Raw genomic sequence first — 22,530 nt, 5'->3', positions numbered from 1 at the left:
GAGGCTCCACATTGTCCCTGGATAGAGACGTGCATGAGGGCCTCAAAACATTGTTCCCATTGCAAAGGAGCGGGTCTCCTGTCGTTGTAATGTCCATTCTGAAAGAATGGGCGAAAAAATTTACCACTGCGGGTATACCTGAAACAAAGGCCTAACTATTGTAACGGTCATCATGGTGGCGCATGAGGAGAAGGAGGAGCAGTCCAGCGATTATCCAAAGTCCAAAAGTGTGTACCCATGGGTGAGTGGAGGTACATGGCAAATTCCCGTAAAAACTTTAAATTCCGCTCTCATTTGCTGGTGGTGTGGTGAAGTCTGGCCCAATACAACCCTTGTTCATCTTGATCAGAGTCAGCCTGTCAGCATTTTCAGTTGACAGGCGGGTGCGTTTATCTGTAATGATTCCCCCTGCGGCACTAAAAACACGCTCTGACAAAACGCTAGCGGCAGGGCAGGCCAGGACTTCCAAGGCGTAGAGAGCCAATTCATGCCACGTGTCCAGCTTGGATACCCAATAATTGTAAGGCACAGAGGAATGTCGGAGTACAGTTGTTTGATCTGCAAGGTACTCCTTGAGCATCTGGGCAAACTTAGGATTTCTTGTGGCACTACCCCGCACCTCAGGGGCTGTGGTACGCGAGGGGCTGAGAAAACTGTCCCACATCTTAAAGACTGTTCCCCTACCTCTGGCGGATTGGACTTGTGCCCCTCTCGGCTGTACGCCTTGGTTGTCCACTGATTCCTGACCTATGCCGCTAGCGTTTTGTGAGGGGAATGCTTTGCCTACTTCCGTGACTATGGCCTTCCGGAACTGCTGCATTTTGGCTGACCTCTCCGCCTCGGGAATAAGAGACATAAAGTTCTCCTTGTAGCGTGGGTCTAACAGTGTTACCAACCAGTAATGATTGTCGGCCAAGATGTTCTTAACGCGAGGGTCACGAGACAGGCAGCTTACCATAAAGTCAGCCATGTGCACCAGACTCTTAACAGTCACTTCAGTATCCTGACCAACACGATGACTGAACATGCTGTCCTCCTCCTCCTCCTCCTCCTCCTCCTCCTCCTCATCTACCCTGTCCTCTGGCCAGCCACGCTGAACCGAGGATATGACTGGTGTGCATGTCATATCCTCAATTTGGCCGGAGAGTTGCTCCATGTCTTCATCCTCCTCCTCGTCATAGTCCTCCACTGCACGTTGTGATGAGACGAGGCTGGGCTGTGTGTTATCACCCACACCCACTACTGTTTCTTGCTCCAACTCATCGGGCTCCGCCTGCAATGCATCATGTTTGTTTTTGAACAGAGACCGTTTTAGAAGGCAGAGAAGTGGTATGGTGACGCTAATAATGGCGTCATCACCACTCACCATCTTGGTGGAGTCCTCAAAGTTTTGGAGGATGGTACATAGGTCGGACATCCATCTCCACTCCTCAGGTGTTATGTGTGGAGTTTGACCCATTTCCCGACGGCTTAGGTGATGCAGGTACTCAACAACTGCCCTCTTCTGCTCACATATCCTGACCAACATGTGCAGAGTTGAATTCCAACGCGTGGGGCCATCACACACCAGTCTTTGAGCCGGAAGATGCAAACGGCGCTGAAAGCCGGCAAGGCCGGCTGAAGCAGTAGGTGACTTTCGAAAATGTGCAGACAGGCGGCGAACTTTTACCAGCAGATCAGACAGCTCTGGGTATGACTTTAGAAACCGCTGAACCACGAGGTTGAGCACATGGGCCACGCATGGAACATGTGTCAGCTGGCCTCGCCTCAAAGCCGCCACCAGGTTCCGGCAATTGTCACACATGACCTTTCCTGGCTTTAGTTTCAGAGGTGTGAGCCAGTGATCTGCCTGCTGTTTCAGAGCTGTCCACACCTCTTCTGCATTGTGGGGTTTGTCACCTATGCAGATTAGCTTCAGCCACAGCCTGTTGCCGCTTCGCCGAGGCAGTGCTGCAGTGCTTCCAGCTTAGGACTGGTGTGGAGGGTAAAGTGGATGAGGATGCGCAGGAGGAGGAGGAGGCTTAAGAGCATGACATTCTGGAGCTGTAGAGTGTGGGTGAAACCCTGACTGAGGTAGGGCCTGCAAACCTTGGTGTGGGAAGGACGTGTTCCGTCCCTCGCTCAGACTGGGTCCCAGCTTCCACAATATTAACCCAGTGTGCCGTCAACGAGATGTAGTGGCCTTGCCCACAAGCACTTGTGCACGTGTCTGTGGTTAGGTGGACTTTGGGTGAAACAGCGTTGTTCAGGGCACGTGTGATGTTTTGTGACACGTGGTTATGCAATGCGGGGACGGCACACCGGGAGAAATAGTGGCGGTTGGGGACCGAGTAACGTGGGACAGCTGCTGCCAACAGGTCGTGGAATGCTTCTGTCTCCACCAGCCTAAAAGGCAACATTTCCAGAGCAAGCAGTCGCGAAATGTTAGCATTTAGAACTGTGGCATGTGGGGCGTTGGTAGTGTATTTGCGCCTGCGTTTAAAGGTTTGCTGAATGGATAACTGAACGCTGCGCTGGGACAAGGACGTGCTTGATGATGGTGTTATTTCTGCGTAGGCAACTGCAGGTGCAGGACCGGAGGAGGCTTGTTCGCAGGCAGCATGGACAGGGGATTGGCTCGCATGCACAACAAGCGAAGACGTGGCAGTGACATCAGCAAGCACTGCTCCTCGACTCTGTTGTACTTCCCACAAAGTCGGGTGCTTGGCTGACATGTGCCTGATCATGCTGGTGGTGGTCAGGCTGCTAGTTTTGGTACCCCTGCTGATGCTGGCACGGCAGGTGTTGCAAATGGCCTTTTTAGAATCATCTGGAGCCAACTTAAAAAACTACCAGACTCGGGAAGACCTAACATTTGTACAGGCACCTTGTGTCGTGTTGTTGTTCCGGGGAACGGTTGCCTGACTTCTGCCTGGAGCCACCACCCTGCATCTTACTGCCTGTTGGGATGCTACGCCTCCCTCCCCCTGTGCACTGCTGTCCTCGCTCTGCATATCCTCCTGCCAGGTTGGGTCAGTTACTGGATCATCCACCACGTTGTCTTCCTCTTCCGCACCCTGCTCCTCCTCCTGACTTCCTGACAATTGTGTCTCATCATCGTCCACCCCTTGTTGAGACACGTTGCCAACTTCGTGAGAACGTGGCTGCTCAAATATTTGGGCATCTGTACATGCGATCTCCTCATGACTCACTTCAACATGAGCTGGCGAGAGGCCAGAATGTGCGAATGGAAACGTGAACAGCTCTTCCGAGTGTCCAAGTGTGGGATCAGTAATGTCCGAGGACGTGTACTCAGCCTTGTGGTAGGAAGGAGGATCAGGTTCTGAAATGTGCCGTGCAGTATCACGGCTACTGACACTTGACCGTGTGGAAGACAGAGTGTTTGTGGTGGTGCCAATCTGATTGGAAGCATTATCCGCTATCCAACTAACAACCTGTTGACACTGGTCTTGGTTCAAGAGCAGTGTACTGCTGCGGCCCCCAAGAATTTGGGACAGGACGTGCGAGCGACTAGATGTGGCCCTTTGTTGTGGCGAAATTAGAGCTTGCCCACGACCTCAGCCTGTGCCTGCACCACCATCACGTCCACTTCCTTGTTCGTTGCCAACGCCCTTGCGCATTTTGCAATGCTGTGCTGACGTGTATTCACTAGACTTGTGCGTTATATCCAAGTTTGTGCAAAACGCACACAAGTGCACCTGTATGCTGCCACCAACAGGCACACAGGTGCGGTTTTTAATTGCACGGACTCACTAAGAACCTAACAGGTTTTTAGGAGCGACAATTACTGAGAAGTCTGACACTATCAGACACTGCTGACTGACGTGTATTATACACTAGTGTTGTAGCTGTTCTGTTTTGTCACAAGTCAGCTTATGGGATCACCAGTGAGGTCCTCTGAATTAGGCCTCTTCAGACCTAATCAAGATCGAGCGCTCGGAGAGAAAAGACCAGCATCCATGTGGGCATGATCAATTTCTTCTGTTTATTTAATCAAAGTACAGTTTATTTATACCATTTACAGATCAATATGATATTGCAAAAGAAAAAGAAAAAAACTTCTAGCTGAACTTTACTAGTTGCTCATATGACCTTTAAGTTTTAGCAAAACAAAAATGTAGAGTCATGCATATGAGATAAGAAGAAGATAAGAAGAACATTTAGAGACCATAATAATCCTTGAGCCTGTCTCTTATTCCGTAGGCTCCATGACTATGAACTACCATCAGATATACTTACTAATAACAATAAATCTTTAATGAAGAAATAGAGAAACTATTAACCCTTCTATATCAATTTCCCCCTTTTGTAAATGGTATAACCTTCACTACAGGGTCAGTAGGCGTCCAAACAGGAGCTGCTGGCTCATGGGCCTAGTACCCATGAGGGGTCTTCCTACCACTTCACCCATCCACCCTCAGTGTGGACACCTACTCCCGGTCAGCAGAGGCCATTTGGGGTCCGTAGTAAACTACAGAGGGTTCAATGCTGGGACTCTTAGAACATACATTATTCATTAGTTTAGGTAATGCATATATCAATGTTTTTACAGCTATATAAAGCAGTAGACAGAACAACAAGATTTGCATACAGGTTTGTATAATGCCAGAAACCCAACCTGCTAGGCCCTTAAACCAATTGGCTGGATTCATAAAAGAAAATGTATTTCCCCACCAGGAGTCCTTGTTGGCATCGTGCTCTTTTAACCCCTTAGTGACGGAGCTAATTTTCACCTTAATGACCAGACCAAATTTTGCAATTCTGACCAGTGTCACTTTAGCAGGTTATAGCTCTGGAACGCTTCAACGGATCCCACTGATTTTGAGATTGTTTTTTTGTGACATATTGGACTTCATTTTAGTACCAAATTTTGGACAAAAATTTTTGCGTTTATTTGTGAAAAAATAGGAATTTTGGCAAAATTTTTGAAAATTTTGAAATTTTCAACTTTTGAATTTTTTTTCCGTTAAACCAGAGAGTTCTGTGACATAAAATAGTTAATAAATAACATTTCCCACTTGTCTACTTTACATCAGCACAATTTTGGAAAAAAAAATATTTTTTGTTAGGAAGTTAGAAGGGTTCAAAGTTTATCAGCAATTTCTCATTTTTACATCAAAATTTACAAAACCATTTTTTTAGGGACCACATCACATTTGAAGTGATTTTGAGAGGCCTAGATGACAGAAAATACCCAAAAGTGACACCATTTTAAAAACTGCACCCCTCAAAGTACTCAAAACCACATTCAAGAAGTTTATTAACCCTTTAGGTGCTTCACAGGAACTAAAGCAATGTGGAATGAAAAAAGCAAAAAATAAAATTTTACCTAAAAATGTTGCTTTACCCCAAATGTAATCAATTTTAGAAGAAATAACACAACAAAATGGACCCCAAAACTTGTTACCCACTTTCTTATGAGCGCGGTGATACCCCATATGTGGTCAGAAACCTCTGTTTGGGCAAATGGGAGGGCTGGGAACACAAGGAGCAATATTTGAAGTTTGGAAAGCAAATTTGGCTGAAATAGATTGCGGGCACCATGTTGCATTTACATGTCCGCTAAGGTACCTAAACAGCAGAAACCCTCACAAGTGACGCCATTCTGGAAACTAGACCCCTCAAGGCTTCTATCTAGGGGTATAGTGAGCATTTTGGACCCACAGGTACTTCACAGATTTTGATAACGTTACGTTGTCATATTGAAAATTTTCATTTTTTTCTCAAAAATGTTGCTTTAGCATTAATTTTCTTACTTTTTCAAGAGGTAATTCCAAAAATTGGACCCCAACGTTTATTACCCACTTTCTTATGAGCGCGGTGATACCCCATATGTGGTCAGAAACCTCTGTTTGGGCAAATGGGAGGGCTGGGAACACAAGGAGCAATATTTGAAGTTTGGAAAGCAAATTTGGCTGAAATAGATTGTGGGCACCATGTTGCATTTGTAGGGCCCCTAAGGTACCTAAACAGCAGAAACCCCCCACAACTGACCCCATTTTGGAAACTAGACCCCTCAAGGAATTTATTTAGATGTTTGGTGAGTACCCTGAACCCCCAGGGGCTTCACAGAACTTTATAGCGTTGAGCCATGAAAATAAAAAAATTTAATTTTAACACAAAATTGTTACTTCAACCATGTAGCTTTTTTTTTCACAAGGGTAAAAGGAAAAAAAACACCATAAAATGTATTGTGCAATTTCTCCTGAGTTCGCCGATACATCATATGTGGCGGAAATCAACTGTCTGGGTAAACGGCAGGGTGCGTAATGAAAGGAGCGCCATTTGACTGCAAAATTGGCAGGAATCATTAGCGCACGCCATGTTGTGTTTGGAGACCCCCTAAAGTGGCTAAACAGTAGAGCTCCCCCACAACTGACCCCATTCTGGAATCTATACCCCTCAAGGATGTTATCTAGGGGTATAGTGTGCATTTTGAACCCACAGGTACTTCACAGAATTTTATAACAATAGGTTGTCATATTGAAAATGTTCTTCTTTTTCACAAAAGTGATGCTTTAGCACCAAATTTTCCACTTTTACAAGATGTAACACCAAAACGTGGACCCCTCATTTTGTTACCCACTTTCTTACGAGTCCAGCGATACCCAACATGTAGTCAAAAACGTCTGTTTGGGCAAACGGCAGGACTTGGAAGGGAAGGTGCACTTTTCAAATTTTGGATTATTTGATTTGCAGAGCCTATGTGTTATCAGAACAACTGAAAACCCACATAAATGGATTTTTTGTACATTTTATCTTGGAGTGAAGGGCAAAATGTGGAGGAAAATACCGCCAACTATATGGCAGACTTGTGCTTGTTCCAGAGATGAAGGAACACCAGGAGGGCTAGAAGGACACGTTAATTTTTCAGAGACTGGTCGTACAATGTCTGTTTAGCATCATCAATCCCTATATGAGGGACAATTGTGCCAGACGACATGGTACATCATAACAGGCTCCTACCTGCCAAGGTTGGAACCGCTATATGCACAAAACAACCAGTCCCCCACAGGGTTATAAAAGTATTGTCCAGTGCAGGAGGTTCGGCAAGAACCATGCAGTAAAGCCCATGGTGTAAAATTACAGAACAGCTTCAGATCCTCCAATAAAATTATCATGCCCGTATCACCAAGACGTAGTTGTAATAGCAGTCAGACTAAGATGACTGGTGCTAAAACTTTGAGTGATCAAATCTTGGAATTATTTGTCAGATGATCAGATGTTTCAAGAACATTTGCGGGGTCCACATTCTGGAGTACGCAGACGTGGGCATATGACGAGAATTTGTCTGCATAACACTTCGGTATGTGAGTGATCAAGTCCTGGAATTATTTGTGAAATGGGGTAAAATGTGTTTTACTGATGAAAATAGTAAATTTTATTTGACAAGTAACACAGGGGCTCACTACACAGGAAATATAAATGTTGTGAAAGAAAAACCCTACCACACAATTTGGGAATAGTGTATGATGTCTAATAATTGTGGGATGTGTGGTAGATCTCGAAGCAGGGGGTAACACAAAGTCCTGGCTGGGAAGGGCACATGGGACAGTAATATCTTGATTCGCTCCTATTGCCCTGTTTGCTGCAGACCCGGCACCTTTTTTTAGGACGGTTTTGGGTGGGAGTAGGAGGCATGAGACGCATAAAATGCCGTTCCGTTAGTCTCCGGGCATTCTCTGACTCGAAGGCTGCCTCTGGTGCCGCTGAGTCAAACATGAGGGACTCAATAATTTTTTCCTGGTATTGCAGAAATGTGAGGGGCCCTCGTGATTTTTTATACAGTACAAAACTGTTGTAGGTAGCAATCTGTATCAGGTAGATTGCTACCTTTTTGTACCAGGCCCTCGTTTTCCGCTTTACCAGGTATGGTTGGAGCACCTGGTCAGACAGGTCCACGCCACCCATAAACCTGTTGTATTGGGTTACACAGAAGGGTTTCTGTTTGTCCCTGGTGGCTCCCCTCTCTCTGACCGACACAGTGGTGTCCTCATGCAGGGTGGTGAGCATGTAGACGTCCTTGCGGTCATTCCACTTTACGGCAAGCAGTTTGTCACTTGCCAGTGCGAATGACGCCCCCTTGTCTAGACGTCTGGACACTAACTGTGCCGGCAAACCAACACGGTTTTTCCTTATTGTCCCACAGGCCCCTGTATTTGCAGCATGGAGGGATTGGTATAGGGGGATACTAGTGTAGTAGTTGTCGGTGTACACGTGGTAACCTTTACCAAGAAATGGCGTCATTAGCTCCCAGACAATTTTTCCTGGGATGCTAATTGTCTGGGGACAGTTGGGTGGGCTTATTTGGCGGTCCCTACCCTCATAAATGATAAAGTTACACGTGTACCCGCTGGTGCTTTCGCACACTTTATATAATTTTATGCCATACTTGGCTCTTTTGGAGGGGATAAACTGACGGAATGAGAGACGGCCCTTGTAACTCATTAGGCACTCGTCAACCGAAACATTCTCCTCTGGGCTGTAGGAAGTTAGGAAGGACTCTTTCAGGAGGGATATTAGGGGTTTCAATTTATTAAGGCGGTCATAATTGGGGTCAGTTCTTGGGGGGACTTGGGAATTATCACTAAAATGGAGGAATCTCAATAGGGTCTCATATCGGGTTCTGGGCATTATGGCTGCAAATACAGGGGTGGCGTGGACAGATTTGGTTGCCCAGTAGGAGCGTAAACTGGGTTTTTTCACTATTCCCATGTTGAGGGTAATGCCTAAAAATTTTTTGATTTCCGGGACGCTTGTGGGGATCCAGGAACGGGAATGCACAGATGTTGGCTTTTGGGCAATATATTGGCGGGCGTACAAGTTGGTGTGGTGGGTGATATGCTCAAGTACTTGTTGGTTAACAAAAATTTGGAAAAAATCCAGTGGGGCAAAATTGGTGACATTTATTTTTATGCCAGGGTCTCCTATGAAAGGGGGAATTTGTGGGGTAAAGGACGGGTCGGGGTTCCAGAGAGCATGGGGGACTGCAGAACTAGGTCCTGCCCCTGACGCTTCAGCAGCGGCGACTAGCGGGGTGTGGGACCCCGTGGAGGAAGCCGAATCGTCACCGCTATCCGAAAAATCTCTTTCTGAGGCCGATTCGGTCTCTGACCCAGAACTGCCGGAGGCAAGCAGTGAGTACGCTTGCTCTGCCGTAAACATCCTGCGGGCCATGGTTTTTGTTTTTATCCCTGGCTAACAAAAAATAAAAAAAAACCTAGCACTAGTATTTTTTTTTTTTTTTTATATAAACCCTAAATTTTTTTATAAAGATTATAAAAAAAAATATTTAGGGGAATGACGCAGCGAGGGATGACGGAATGATGGAGGAGGGGATGATCACAGGGGGGTGATCAGAAAAATTGGGAATATGATGATCTTTGTGAATTTATAACTTTTTCTCTCTATATGGCAGCACGTAGTCTCTCTCTCTTCTCTCCCAGATCAACTACAAGGGAGAGAGGAGAAAGACAGACCTAAATGCTGCCATATTTATCAAATATTGGCATTTTGACTACTGTGATAGGATCTATCACAGTATTCAAATCTAAACAGCCAATCAGATTTTTTTTTTTTTTGTTGCCGGGTGCAGGAGGCAGATTATGCCAAGCACACTGCGCATGCGCCCGCCATTTTCCAGGAGAAGGGAGGAAGGGGGGCCGCGGGGGACCGGGGGACCGGGGGGCCCAACGATCCTTTATTGAGGTACTGTGCGGGGGCGGTGGGGGAACGGGGGATCCCAGATCGGGTGGGAGATACCGGGATCTAGCGGATCGGACCCCGGTGGACCGGAGGGAGGGCTCTGGAGAACCGGAGGGGGCTCCGGGGAACCAGAGATCTCCGGTGGACCGGAGCAGGGATCAGGGGGAGGACATTTCCCTCCGATCTGAAATGTTTGATCATTTCAGATCGGAGGGAAATGAATGCGGCGGCAGCAGCAGCAGCTTTCAGCGCGCCGGCGCCATCTTGCAAGGTCTGGAGAACCGGAGGGGGCTCCGGTGACCAGACAGCTCCGGTGGACCGGAGGAGGGATCAGGGGGAGGACATTTCCCTCCGATCTGAAATGTTTGATCATTTCAGATCAGAGGGAAATGAATGCGGCGGCAGCAGCAGCAGCTTTCAGCGCGCCGGCGCCATCTTGCAAGGTCTGGAGAACCGGAGGGGGCTCCGGTGACCAGACAGCTCCGGTGGACCGGAGGAGGGATCAGGGGGAGGACATTTCCCTCCGATCTGAAATGTTTGATCATTTCAGATCGGAGGGAAATGAATGCGGCGGCAGCAGCAGCTTTCAGCGCGCCGGCGCCATCTTGCAAGGTCTGGAGAACCGGAGGGGGCTCCGGGGAACCAGAGATCTCCGGTGGACCGGAGCAGGGATCAGGGGGAGGACATTTCCCTCCGATCTGAAATGTTTGATCATTTCAGATCGGAGGGAAATGAATGCAGAGCTGGCGGCGGCGGGAGTTTTCGCCGCGCGTCGGCGCCATTTTGGATGTCCGGGGGGGGGGGGGGTGGGGGGTGATTTTCTCCGGTACCGGGGGCTTTGGGGGCACTAGGGGCTTATATTTCTTTATCATCTGACATGTTTGATCATGTCAGATGAGAAAGAAATTAGTAGTATTTGCCATTTTTTTTTTTTAATGTTGTCGCCGGTATACGGTGTATACCGGCGATCACATTATCGGGGAACAAAAAAAACACCCCGATTCATAATCTTGGGGGTCTCAGATACCCCCGGTAGCTGAAACCCCTGAGATTTTTCGTCACTGGGGGGCGCTACAACCTTTTTCCGGCCTGACGTCTCAAGACGTCGGAACAGAATAAGTACCCTGTTTTTCCGACGTCTTGAGACGTTAGGCCGTCGCTATGGGGTTAACCATTTATCCCTAAGTTCACTTGTTTTCCGTATATCTGCTCTAACCTGGAGGTTGCCTGCAGGGTCAATGTAATGGCAACAGGCAGGACCAATTATTTGACACATTCCGCCGTCTTTTGCTGTCACAAAGTCTAGCACTATAGTATGCTGGTTAGTGACTACAATTAATTGTTTTTGTATAGCATTGGTAGCATTTAGAATCTCAAGAACCCGAAAAATTTGATCATCCAGGTAGTCAGTGGACTCTACTAGCTTGTCCCACATTTGCATTAAGAAAGGGTGTATGAAAATAGCACTAAATACCTTATTTGCTTTTCCCATTTCTACTACATGAGGCCTACCATTTGGCCGGGGTTTATTATCTGCTGCTCGTTTATACAAGGTATGAATTGGGACAGCTGCTACATCTACTTCACTATGAGGGACTATGAAAGTGGCTGGTGTAAGTCTGGCAAGTGTGCAAACCCCTCTCATGTCAGGGCTCACCCACTTGTGAGCACGATTCCCACAAACCAAAAACACTCCCTCTGGGAAAATACAAAAGTGAGTTTGACTTTGTACACAATAAAGCAGATTCAGAAGCCCCTTCATGACTTTATGAGCACACCATGTATTGTTCATTTGTTTTCCGGTCATACCCGAGATACAGCTACCCCGCTCCCTCCTAAAAGTCCGTCTAATAAATGATGATGTACAGCCCTCAATACCCTTCTGATATACTGTCTCATTGTCCTTGGTTAAGTCATGTGTATGTATATAGAAACAGTTATTGTCTTTTCCACAATTTCCAACACCATTGTATTGAAGACTGAACCATAATCCATCATGAGGAATGGGGCCCGAATGAGGAATCTTAGTCTTTATTTTGGCAATTATGCCCTTGTCTGAATCGTATTCCATCCACCACGAGTATCCATCGGGTCGTGTGATATTTAGCTGGAACCAGTGTTTAGTGACCCATCCAACTATAGTCAATGTAGCAGATACATCACGAGGTACATCTTCTCCCAAAAATCTAGATTGAGTCCAGGTTTCATTGTGTATACAGTCTGGTACCAACACCTCCTGTGGTTCCAGAGGTAAGGCTAAATAAGGCATAGTCTTTGAAGAAATAGGACTGTGTGTGCAGATCCAACAGTCTTTTGGCTTTTCTCCTTCCATGTCCTCAGTAAGAGAAATATGGTGGCGAATGAGTTTATTATCCCAGTCCGTAGTTAAAAGTTCGCTCAGTGTCTTTGTTTGGCGCAGCAACCCTGCTACACCTAGCAGGATAATTAGCAAAACTGTCATTCTGCCGGTGGAGTGACCTTTTTACAGTGACTGGCGTGGATCCAGGTGGGTTTTCCTTCAAGTTTCACTGAGGTGGATGTGGTCAGCTGGACTTGGAATGGGCCATCAAAGCGTGGATCTAGGCTCCTTCTCACGTGTCTGCGCACGACCACCCAATCACCTGGATTCAGCTGATGCACATCTGCACTTGCATTGGGATCTGGAATGGATGAAAAGACATGTTTATGCACCACATTAAGTCTTTCCTGTAAGGCCGGGACGTAGGCTGTCATAGTGCCGTGTTGCATCTGTAACACTTGTGGAAAGTAGAGACCTGTTTTTGGGGCACTACCAAAAAGGACTTCAAAAGGAGACAAGCCTGTCTTTCTATTTGGAGTGTGTCTGACTGAAAAGAGTCCCTATAGCACCCTATGGGACCTTGCTCCTACCTACCAACGGAGGGTATGACGCTGTAACTGTTTTGGGCGCCCCCGTTCCACGTCGGCTCACCCTCTAGTTGCCCTAGATAGTTAGTGAATTAAAATAATAATTACACTACGGATGGCCATACAATAGTACTAGAATGTATTAAGTACAAAGTGCTCATGTAATCACACTGTCTGATAGATAACAGCTTCCTATCAGGAAAACCAGGACAAAAAATCAAAAATTAAGCCCCAATATAGGTAGGCTTCTGCAGAAAAATTAGTCCATAGTACATGATCCAGTACAAATTAGTACATGGTACAACAAAGTGCTCATATAATCACACTGTGATAGATAACAGCTTCCTATCAGGAAAACCAGGACAAAAAAAAAAAAACACAAATATTAAGCCCCAGTATAGGCAGGCTTCTGCAGAAAAATTAGTCCATAGTACATGATCCAGTACAAATTAGTACATAGTACATAATACACAATCTACATTAACATAATGGAGGAGCACATTAACATAATGGAAAATTCAGTTCCATCTGTCAGTTTTTCCTCCCATGTCCCAGTGTGATATAGTATGGTATGGCAATCACACATGGATAAACTTTTACACAATCATAATTGCACAGATCTGCACTGCATAAACCGATGCTAATACATGTAATGCAATGCCTGAGGGCAATCATGCAGATGATTCTTATAGAGCAGAAAATAGGGGTATAGATAACCCCACAGGGAAGAAAAAAATGGTTACTTCCCTTTTAGCAGCATGCTCTGTATCGCCTCTACGCGTTTCCCCTTTCCATGATATAAGGATCTTCAGGAGGCTGGAGGATTGCAGTTATCAGATGTGAATGTAGGAGTAATCCATGGCTGTGTGCCCAATTCTTTCCTGTCTCTGCCATGGCCTTTTGAATTTTTAGTTTAAGTGTCCCGTTTAATCTCTCTACTTTTCCACTGCTCTGTGGATGATAAGGGGTATGGGATGCCAGCTCTATTCCCAGAGCCTGCATAATGTCCCTCATTATTTCTCCAGTGAAGTGTGTACCCCTGTCACTTTCTATGGCTTCTGGGATGCCATACCGATAGACTAGTTCCTTCATCAGTTTTTCTGCAGTTGTTTTAGCATTTGCACATTTTACTGGATAGGCCTCAACCCATCCTGAGAAGAGATCTACACATACCAGGACGTATTCATACACTCCTACCTTGGGTAGTTGTATGTAGTCTATTTGCAGTCGTTGAAACGGGTAGAGCGGTCTGGGTGTTGCTTTCTTAGGGACTTTTACTGTTTTACCTGGGTTGTGTTGTGCGCAGATAATGCAGGATTGTACGTGTTTGGAGGCTACGTAACTGAAGCCAGGAGCGATCCAGAAGGCATTCACCTGGTTACATATGTGACTTTTTGAGGCGTGAGTGGGGCCATGTGTTGCTTGTGCCATCATAGGGAACAGGGACCTTGGTAAACACAACCTGTCCTTACTTTCCCATACTCCATTCGAGTTCAGCCCAGCTCCCATTTTCTCCCAGTGTTCCTTCTCTGTTTGGGCAGCCTGATGCTGGAGGGATTTCAGGACATCCAGACTCACTGTGGCTGGGACTTGCTGGCTCCCTGCCACTATCCTCTGATCCCTAGGCCTCTTTGCCGCTGCTTTCGCAGCTGCATCCGCCCTTCTATTGCCCGCTACCTCCAGTGAGTCACCTTTTGTGTGTGCTTTCACCTTAATGATGCCAACCTGGACTGGTAACATTAGTGCCTCCATTAACCGTTTTACCAATTCTGCATTTTTAATAGGCTTACCAGCTGACGTAAGAAAAGCTCTACTTCTCCAGATAGGGCCAAAATCATGACAGATCCCAAATCCATACTTTGAGTCTGAATAAACATTAATTTTCCTACCTGACCCCGCTCTACACGCCTCAATGAGCGCTGTTAGCTCCGCCTCCTGCGCGGACATGTGCGGCGAGAGTGGTTCAGCTCGGATTACCTCATGTGAGGATACTACTGCATATCCAGTGTAGAATCTCCCATCCAGGTGGTATCTGGAGCCATCTACAAAAAACTCAAAATCTGCATTAGGAATAGGTGTATCATAGACATGTGGAAAACCTGCTGTCTCCTGACTCATCAGCTCTATGCAGTCATGCTCGTGCGTCATGTCAAAATATTCATCCTTACTTGCTACCATTGTCACCAATTCCCCCTTTTCTGAATCTACTGGCAACAGGGTGGCTGGATTCAGAACATTACACCTCTTGAGGGTGACATACTCAGGAATCAGAAGGGCACATTCAAGTCTGAGCTGTCTGGCCATAGACAGGTGTTTCGGTTGGACTTGCACAAGTATAGCATGGATGTCATGCGTGGAGTAAATTGTTAAGGGAAATGTCAATGTGATCTCGCAAGCTTTCCCTAGCAGTACTGCAGCAGCCGCTACAGCACGGACACACGTGGGTGACCCTCTGACAACTGGGTCCAATCGCGCTGAGTAGTAAGCTATTGGTCTTTGTTTGTCACCATGTTGCTGTGTGAGGACGGCTGTCGCATGCCCTCCCTGTTCTGTGCAAAACAAGAAAAATGGTTGATCGTAATTTGGAATACCCAGGGCCGGGGCAGATACAATGAGTAGTTTAAGGGAATGAAAGGAATCAATAGCTTCCTGAGTGAGGTCAAAGGGGTCAGATGCCAGACAATCATAGAGGGGTTGCATCATTTGCGAGGCAGACCTTATCCAAGGCCTGCAGTATGACACTAAGCCCAAAAAGGTGCGCAGTTGCCGGTGGGACCTGGGTAAGGAGAGATTTTGGACTGCTTGTTTTCTCTCCTCAGTCAGATGTCTTGTACCTTCAGAGATACAGTGACCCAAAAATGTTACCTTTTGCTTACAGTACTGTAATTTTTCACGTGAAACTTTGCAACCATTCTCTGCCAGAAAACACAGCAAAGAAATTGTGGCTTCCTTGCAGGACGTCTGGTCTGGACAGCAAAGCAAAAGGTCATCCACGTACTGCAATAGCGTAACCTGTGGATGAGGCGGTTGCCACTGTTCCAGAATTCCTGCCATAGCTGTAGAATAAATGGTAGGTGAATTAATTCCTCCTTGCGGGAGGACTGTCCACATGTACTGTTTCCCTTCATGTGTGAAGGCAAAAAGATACTGACAGTCAGGGTGTAGAGGCACAGAGAAAAAGGCATTTGCCAAATCAATTACTGTAAAACATTTGGAGGTCCCTGGGATTTGTGACAGTAAGGTATGTGGGTTTGGAACAATTGGTGTTACACTCTCAGTGACAGCATTGACAGCTCTCAAATCATGCACCATTCTGTACGTGTCAGGGGAACCTTTGGGCCCTTTTTTCTTGATTGGATACAAGGGAGTGTTACAGGGGGAGGACCTTTGTACCAGAGCCCCTGCTTCCACATATTCTCTTATATCTCTGGTCAGGGCCATTGATTTGGCTGGGCTTAAGGGATACTGTTTTAAACAAGGAGGAGTGGAGCCTTCTTTTAATTTTATCATGACTGGGGGAATAGGAAGCCGACCAACATCAGTTTTTCCCTTTGCCCATACAATGTCTGGAACTTGTTGCATTGCTATGTCTTCACTAGTTCTGGTATCTGACACTCTCGCAGATTTGGACATGTACACCATTGCTGCAATCTTGCACAAGTGTTTGTCAGAGAGGGGACTTGTGACTGTAATACCTTCTGGGGTGTATTGTATGGTAGCCTGGATAGCACTTAACACATCAGCCCCCAGCAAATTCATAGGAGTATTTTCACTAACAATAAGCTTTGTGAGAATTTCCTGGCTATCTTGTAATCTCAGCTTCATCTGTTTTGTCAAGGGAGTTTCAGACACCAATCCCTCCACCCCGACACACTCCACAGTCTCGTCAGTAATCATATCTGGCTTTATCAGGTTTTTATGTACCACAGTGCCGGCTGCCCCAGTGTCAATTAAAAATTCTGCCTCTTTCCCCCCTGGCATTGTTATGGTCATAAGTAAGGTGGGACCAGGTCCTGAGGGAACGAAAACGGGGTACACATTTGTCACTGGGTTGCCAGTCTCCTAGCTAAGAGGCAAAGGAGCAGGGAGGGAAAGAGAAGAGTCAGTCTGCTCACTATCCTTTTTGGAGTTTTTGCACTGTCTGGCATAATGTCCATTCTGTCCACAATTTCAGCACTGTATGATCGCTAGGTCACCTGGTGCCCCCCCTCTCTGCTTCCACTGTCTTCCTTGTGCTCTAGCATACATAACTGGTCGCTTGCATTTTGTCAGTTCAACCCCCTTAGCTACTTGCAGAAGGTCAGTTGGGTCCATGTTTCTCCACTCAGGTCTGGCTGTCTGTACTGCTTCTCGTAAAAACTTATTCATGCCGTCAATGAATGCATTCACCAATATTTTGATATCAAGGTCGTTTCTTGCACTGTATCCCATGTCTGTCCACTTCAGCTGTAACCTCCCAAAGTACGTCTCTATACTCTCCCCTTTTTGCTGTGTCATGTCAGTCATCAGTACAGACTGCTCTGTTTGTTTCTTTGTAGCCCATCCTTTCAATGCCTCACAGTACGTCATTCCAGACCTCTCAGACTGAACATCCATGACCCATGATTGCTCCTTCATCATATCAGTATGTGATTTAATTATGTGTCCCAGCACGTCACCTGCCTTTGCAGTCACCAAACTCTCGAGGTCTGCCCAAGTGCATTTATAAGTCACCTGTATTGTCTGTATTTGCCTGTAAAATGGGAAAGGTTGGTTTTCAGGATCAGGTAACTGTTTCAACATAGCTAGCTGGTCAGAGGGGCTCCAGGGGTAATATTCCTGTGTCTGTCTGATTCTTGTGACCTTCCTCGGTTGGGATGCATCTGATTTTTTTGTACTGGTCCCAGGGCGTTCTTTTCTTTCCTCACCGTCAGCTTCCTCCCCAAAACTCAATTCCTTCACTACCTCTGTCTCAGTGTCAGCGTCCTCTGTCATCACATGTGACCTGGTTCGAACAGGATTTAGTGCAATCTGCTTAGGGCGAGTAACATTACATGTAGCACAAGTACCTCTCCAGTCTGGGTTTTTCTGACTACAATGTTTACAAGTCCATTCATCTGGTCTGGGTTTCTGCTTATGTGAAGGGGGGGCGGTAGCAGTCACAATTGCTGCTTTTGGTGCATTAAAACATTCATAATACACCGTATCTCCCGCTGTGGTCTCTTTATATCCACAATGCTGCACCTCTTCAGCCACACGACACCATTTATTTACTTGTTGCTCTACCCTCTTATCTTTTATCCAACCTCTCTTTTCTTCCCTGAATCTGTGCCATTTCTCAACATCCAAACATCCGTACTCTGGCATGTCTGCCTTTTTGAGTATCGGTCTGGCATTTTTCACTGCTTCTTTGCCTTCTCTTTCTTGCACTATCTGTTTGGCTGTTTTGGATCCTGCTGGAGCCCCACGCTGCACACTGAACAAGTTGCCCATGGCTTCAACTTATTCCCACACAGCCCAGCTTTCTGCAAATGCCCTCTCAGTGTCCCTGAACCTTGTTAACAGGCCACACGTCTCCTGGCAAGTCAGAATGTGCTCTCAAGTGGTAGCAAGAAGGCTCAATCAGCATTCACTCTCACCTGCTACACTTGTAGGGCGTATTGGGAAGGGTTAAAAAACACCTCTCACCCAATAGACCAGATGACTAAAGCAGGAAGGACCAGGTGTGATAGTCCTCTCACCTGCTAGACCACCTCCATGTAAGTGGGAAGGCCACAATGCTCTCTAACCCACTTCTTCAAACCTGATGTGCAGTTGGGTACTTCATGCTGGTCCTTTACAAAGTATTCCAGCAACGAACGTAAACTAGAGTTAAACCAATAAACCAATACAATCCTCAGAGCTGACTTTCTCACAGAGGGCAGAAAATCGTGCAGCTGTTCACTTGACCCCTCCCAACAGAATGTCAGCGCACAGTTTGTTTAGCAAGAGTCTTATCTCGTCCAGATTCAGCTTTCCAAAACACAATCCTAATACCCACTGGTATAATACACAATCCTAGCAGAAAATTGAGACTACTTATATACCTTCACAGCACTAATATTCTACTTTGCTATAAAACCTTCATCCCCATTTTGAGGGGAAGAAACACACAATATCTCACTATAAGGACAGATCCCAGGACCACTTGTCCTACTCATTCATTGATTCCAGAAGCATATGTAACAATACACCTTCCAAGGATCAGTTAACCTCACATGCAAATAAAATTATCTAAACCGCTCTTGACACTGATGGAAAAAAAAAAAAATACATGTCAGGTATCCACTCAAATACTCTATATGGCTATGCCCTGTGACATTTCATAACCGGAACATCTTTTCACAGTCCACAGTATGACCTATAACCATTAGACTTATACATACATATTATTTCACCAAGTCTCTTATCTCAATTACTTGTCACTTTGTTATTCAGAGGTTTCTCATCAATATACAACAACCTATTGCCTGCCTACTTTATCTAGGCATTAATATGAAACCACTTATGAACACATATCCCTAGACCAGTGTATTGCCCATCAAAGATGCAAAGATGGCCAAAGCAAAACACAAAACACAGCAACACAGCAAATGCAATTATACAGAGACTGTCCCAAATTCCGTGCTATGCACTCTATGCAATCAGTTAATGGACGGACAACAGATTATCTTATTACTCTATATTTCAACTCTCATTCAGACATGCATGAAAAAAACAATACTCACTGGTGATGCCAGAGTTCTTGAACCGTGTGTACAGCCTTACCCAGAATATTCGGGAAATCAGAGAGAGTGAAATGAAGTGTAAGAATAAAGCTTCTCACCTTGCTGCAGCTGAAATTTCACTGTCTCAAGAGTCCCCAAAACTTCTTCCGAATAGGCTGGTTGGCCACGGCTCCACATTGGGCACCAAAAACTGTTGTAGCTGTTCTGTTTTGTCACAAGTCAGCTTATGGGATCACCAGTGAGGTCCTCTGAATTAGGCCTCTTCAGACCTAATCAAGATCGAGCGCTCGGAGAGAAAAGACCAGCATCCATGTGGGCATGATCAATTTCTTCTGTTTATTTAATCAAAGTACAGTTTATTTATACCATTTACAGATCAATGTGATATTGCAAAAGAAAAAGAAAAAAACTTCTAGCTGAACTTTACTAGTTGCTCATATGACCTTTAAGTTTTAGCAAAACAAAAATGTAGAGTCATGCATATGAGATAAGAAGAAGATAAGAAGAACATTTAGAGACCATAATAATCCTTGAGCCTGTCTCTTATTCCGTAGGCTCCATGACTATGAACTACCATCAGATATACTTACTAATAACAATAAATCTTTAATGAAGAAATAGAGAAACTATTAACCCTTCTATATCACTAGACTTGTGCGTTATATAATAGTTTGTGCAAAGCGTGCACCTGTATGCTGCCACCGACAGGCACACACGTGCGGTTTTTAAATGCAAGCACGGACGCACTAAGAACCTAACAGGTTTTTAGGAGCGACAATTACTGAGAAGTCTGACACTATCAGACACTGCTGACTGACGTGTATTATTCACTAGACTTGTGCGTTATATAATAGTTTGTGCAAAACGTGCACCTGTACGCTGCCACCGACAGGCACACACGTGCGGTTTTTAAATGCAAGCACGGACGCACTAAGAACCTAACAGGTTTTTAGGAGCGACAATTACTGAGAAGTCTGACACTATCAGACACTGCTGACTGACGTGTATTATTCACTAGACTTGTGCGTTATATAATAGTTTGTGCAAAACGTGCACCTGTACGCTGCCACCGACAGGCACACACGTGCGGTTTTTAAATGCAAGCACGGACGCACTAAGAACCTAACAGGTTTTTAGGAGCGACAATTACTGAGAAGTCTGACACTATCAGACACTGCTGACTGACGTGTATTATTCACTAGACTTGTGCGTTATGTGGCACCCCTAGGGGTATTAGCCACAATAAAACCATCATTAGTTACTCAATACAAGCACTAGAGCAGACACCGCACTACCACCTCTGGCCAGAAGGGGGAGCTCAAGAGACTGCCCTAGAGATATTCTGATCTGAGGTAAAATTGACAGTTTGTTTTTTGAGTTGGAGTCGGGATGCTCAGAGGAGTAATTACAGAGAAATTGCTCTGAGGAGAGACTGACAATTTCCAGGCCCAAGCCAATGGTCTGAGGAGGAGACAGAGAAGAGGAACATTTTAGGAACCGGGTAGCCATTAATATCTACCCCTGAAAAGGCGCAGATACGGACACCGGATCCGTGGCTGCATTAGTTTCACACAATACAGCAACCAGGAAAAGTGAAGGCGATTCAAGCTTCACCAGGGTCAAACACAGCAACATCCAGTGAGTTCAGCGGTACTCCCAGAGGGGGTAAGCAGGGTAAAAGGACTCGAGTTGCCTGTTGAATTAGGACCCAGGAGGGACAGTTTGGGCCGGCAGCCAGTTCACAAACAGCAGCAGGCCCACACACAGACAGCGCAAAGAAGGAGGCCAAGGACCTGGCAGGGCAGAGTAATTTAGTCCTCCTTATACAGACTCCGGTGACGGGACTTGTTGTTATGCAGTTTTTTGTTGAAGTAAACCGGTTAAACGTCGCCTGTGCCTCAGTCTCTCATTTGGGCAGTAGCCACCTATCCAGGATTGGGACCATCGAAGCTGAAAAAACCTATTGCTGTTCAAGTAAGTGTCTGCGCCCCTAAAGTCTCCTCACAATACCATTATCTATAACCACCATTGACTTTTACCTCACCTGCCTGGGACCCACAGCCCTACCCGGAAAGGACTTTCCACCTCAGCTGCCCCACATCATCATCCCCGGCCAGCTACTGGCAGCGGTGGCCATAAATAGCCACATTTATTCCGGGTGGCGTCACAAAAAACTCTTATAAACTTTTATTTATCCCCTGTAAATACCCCCCATTGCACTGTGCATCGCCTGAGACCACAGCCCGGGTCGAGCCACCCGTGACATCCCTTCAAGAAATAGACCCCCGGTCCGGTGCTGGGTACCCCGGTCTCCAGGGCGACACAAATTGGCGTCACGAACAGGATCTACCGTGCCCAGCTAAACTGGGTATTGTGTGCCGTGATTTCCAGTAAAATTGGCCAAAAACTGTGTGAAAAACATCAAAAATTGACTTTATTAAAGAAAATTTATTTTCCCCATTGAAAACCATTGAAATTGACTTTTTCCATTGAAAGACATGGGGACAAAATGGCCGCCATCCTCTGAGGTAATCACCTCATAACTGCCAGGACGCGAGACTGTGTTATTTGAACAGCGCCACAGCCTGAGCTCTGACTAAAAAAAAAATAAATAAATAAATAAATCCTGCTGCACCGTGGAACTATTGTGCGCCATCCCGACGGAAGCAGACGACTGGAAGGGTCCAGATTAACTAAGGGGGCGCAACATGTCGCACCACGGAGATGCTGATGCACCAGGTGATGCGACCGCAGCAGAAGGACAAAATATGAATAGAGCACCTGGCAGCCCAGCGGTGCAAGGAGCAGCGCCCATCATGCCATTTCTGATGCCCTATACTCTGGGTGCCCCGTGGCTACCACACTATGAAGGTAAGCCAAATACTCTTGATAACTTTAATGAGAAGCTGCAAGCCTACTTCAACATGTACCCTGCCCTGACAGAGATTCAGCGTGTTGGTCATCTTATGGGACAATTAGGTGGCAATGCCCTGCGGGAAGTCACAGCCTGGCCAGTAGATGCAAAAGACACTGTTGAACATGTAATAGACGGATTGAAAGCAGCTTTTGAAATCACTGCCGGCAGTAAGGCTAAAACAAGATTCTTTAATTGTAAACAGAAACCCAATGAGAGCGTGAGAGACTTTGCTTTAAATCTACAGGAGGTGCTCAAAGCACTTACATTAGCAGAACC

The sequence above is a fragment of the Anomaloglossus baeobatrachus genome, chromosome 8 (genome assembly GCF_048569485.1).
Source record: "Anomaloglossus baeobatrachus isolate aAnoBae1 chromosome 8, aAnoBae1.hap1, whole genome shotgun sequence".
Lineage (NCBI taxonomy): Eukaryota > Metazoa > Chordata > Amphibia > Anura > Aromobatidae > Anomaloglossus > Anomaloglossus baeobatrachus.
This window is presented reverse-complemented; position numbering follows the sequence as displayed.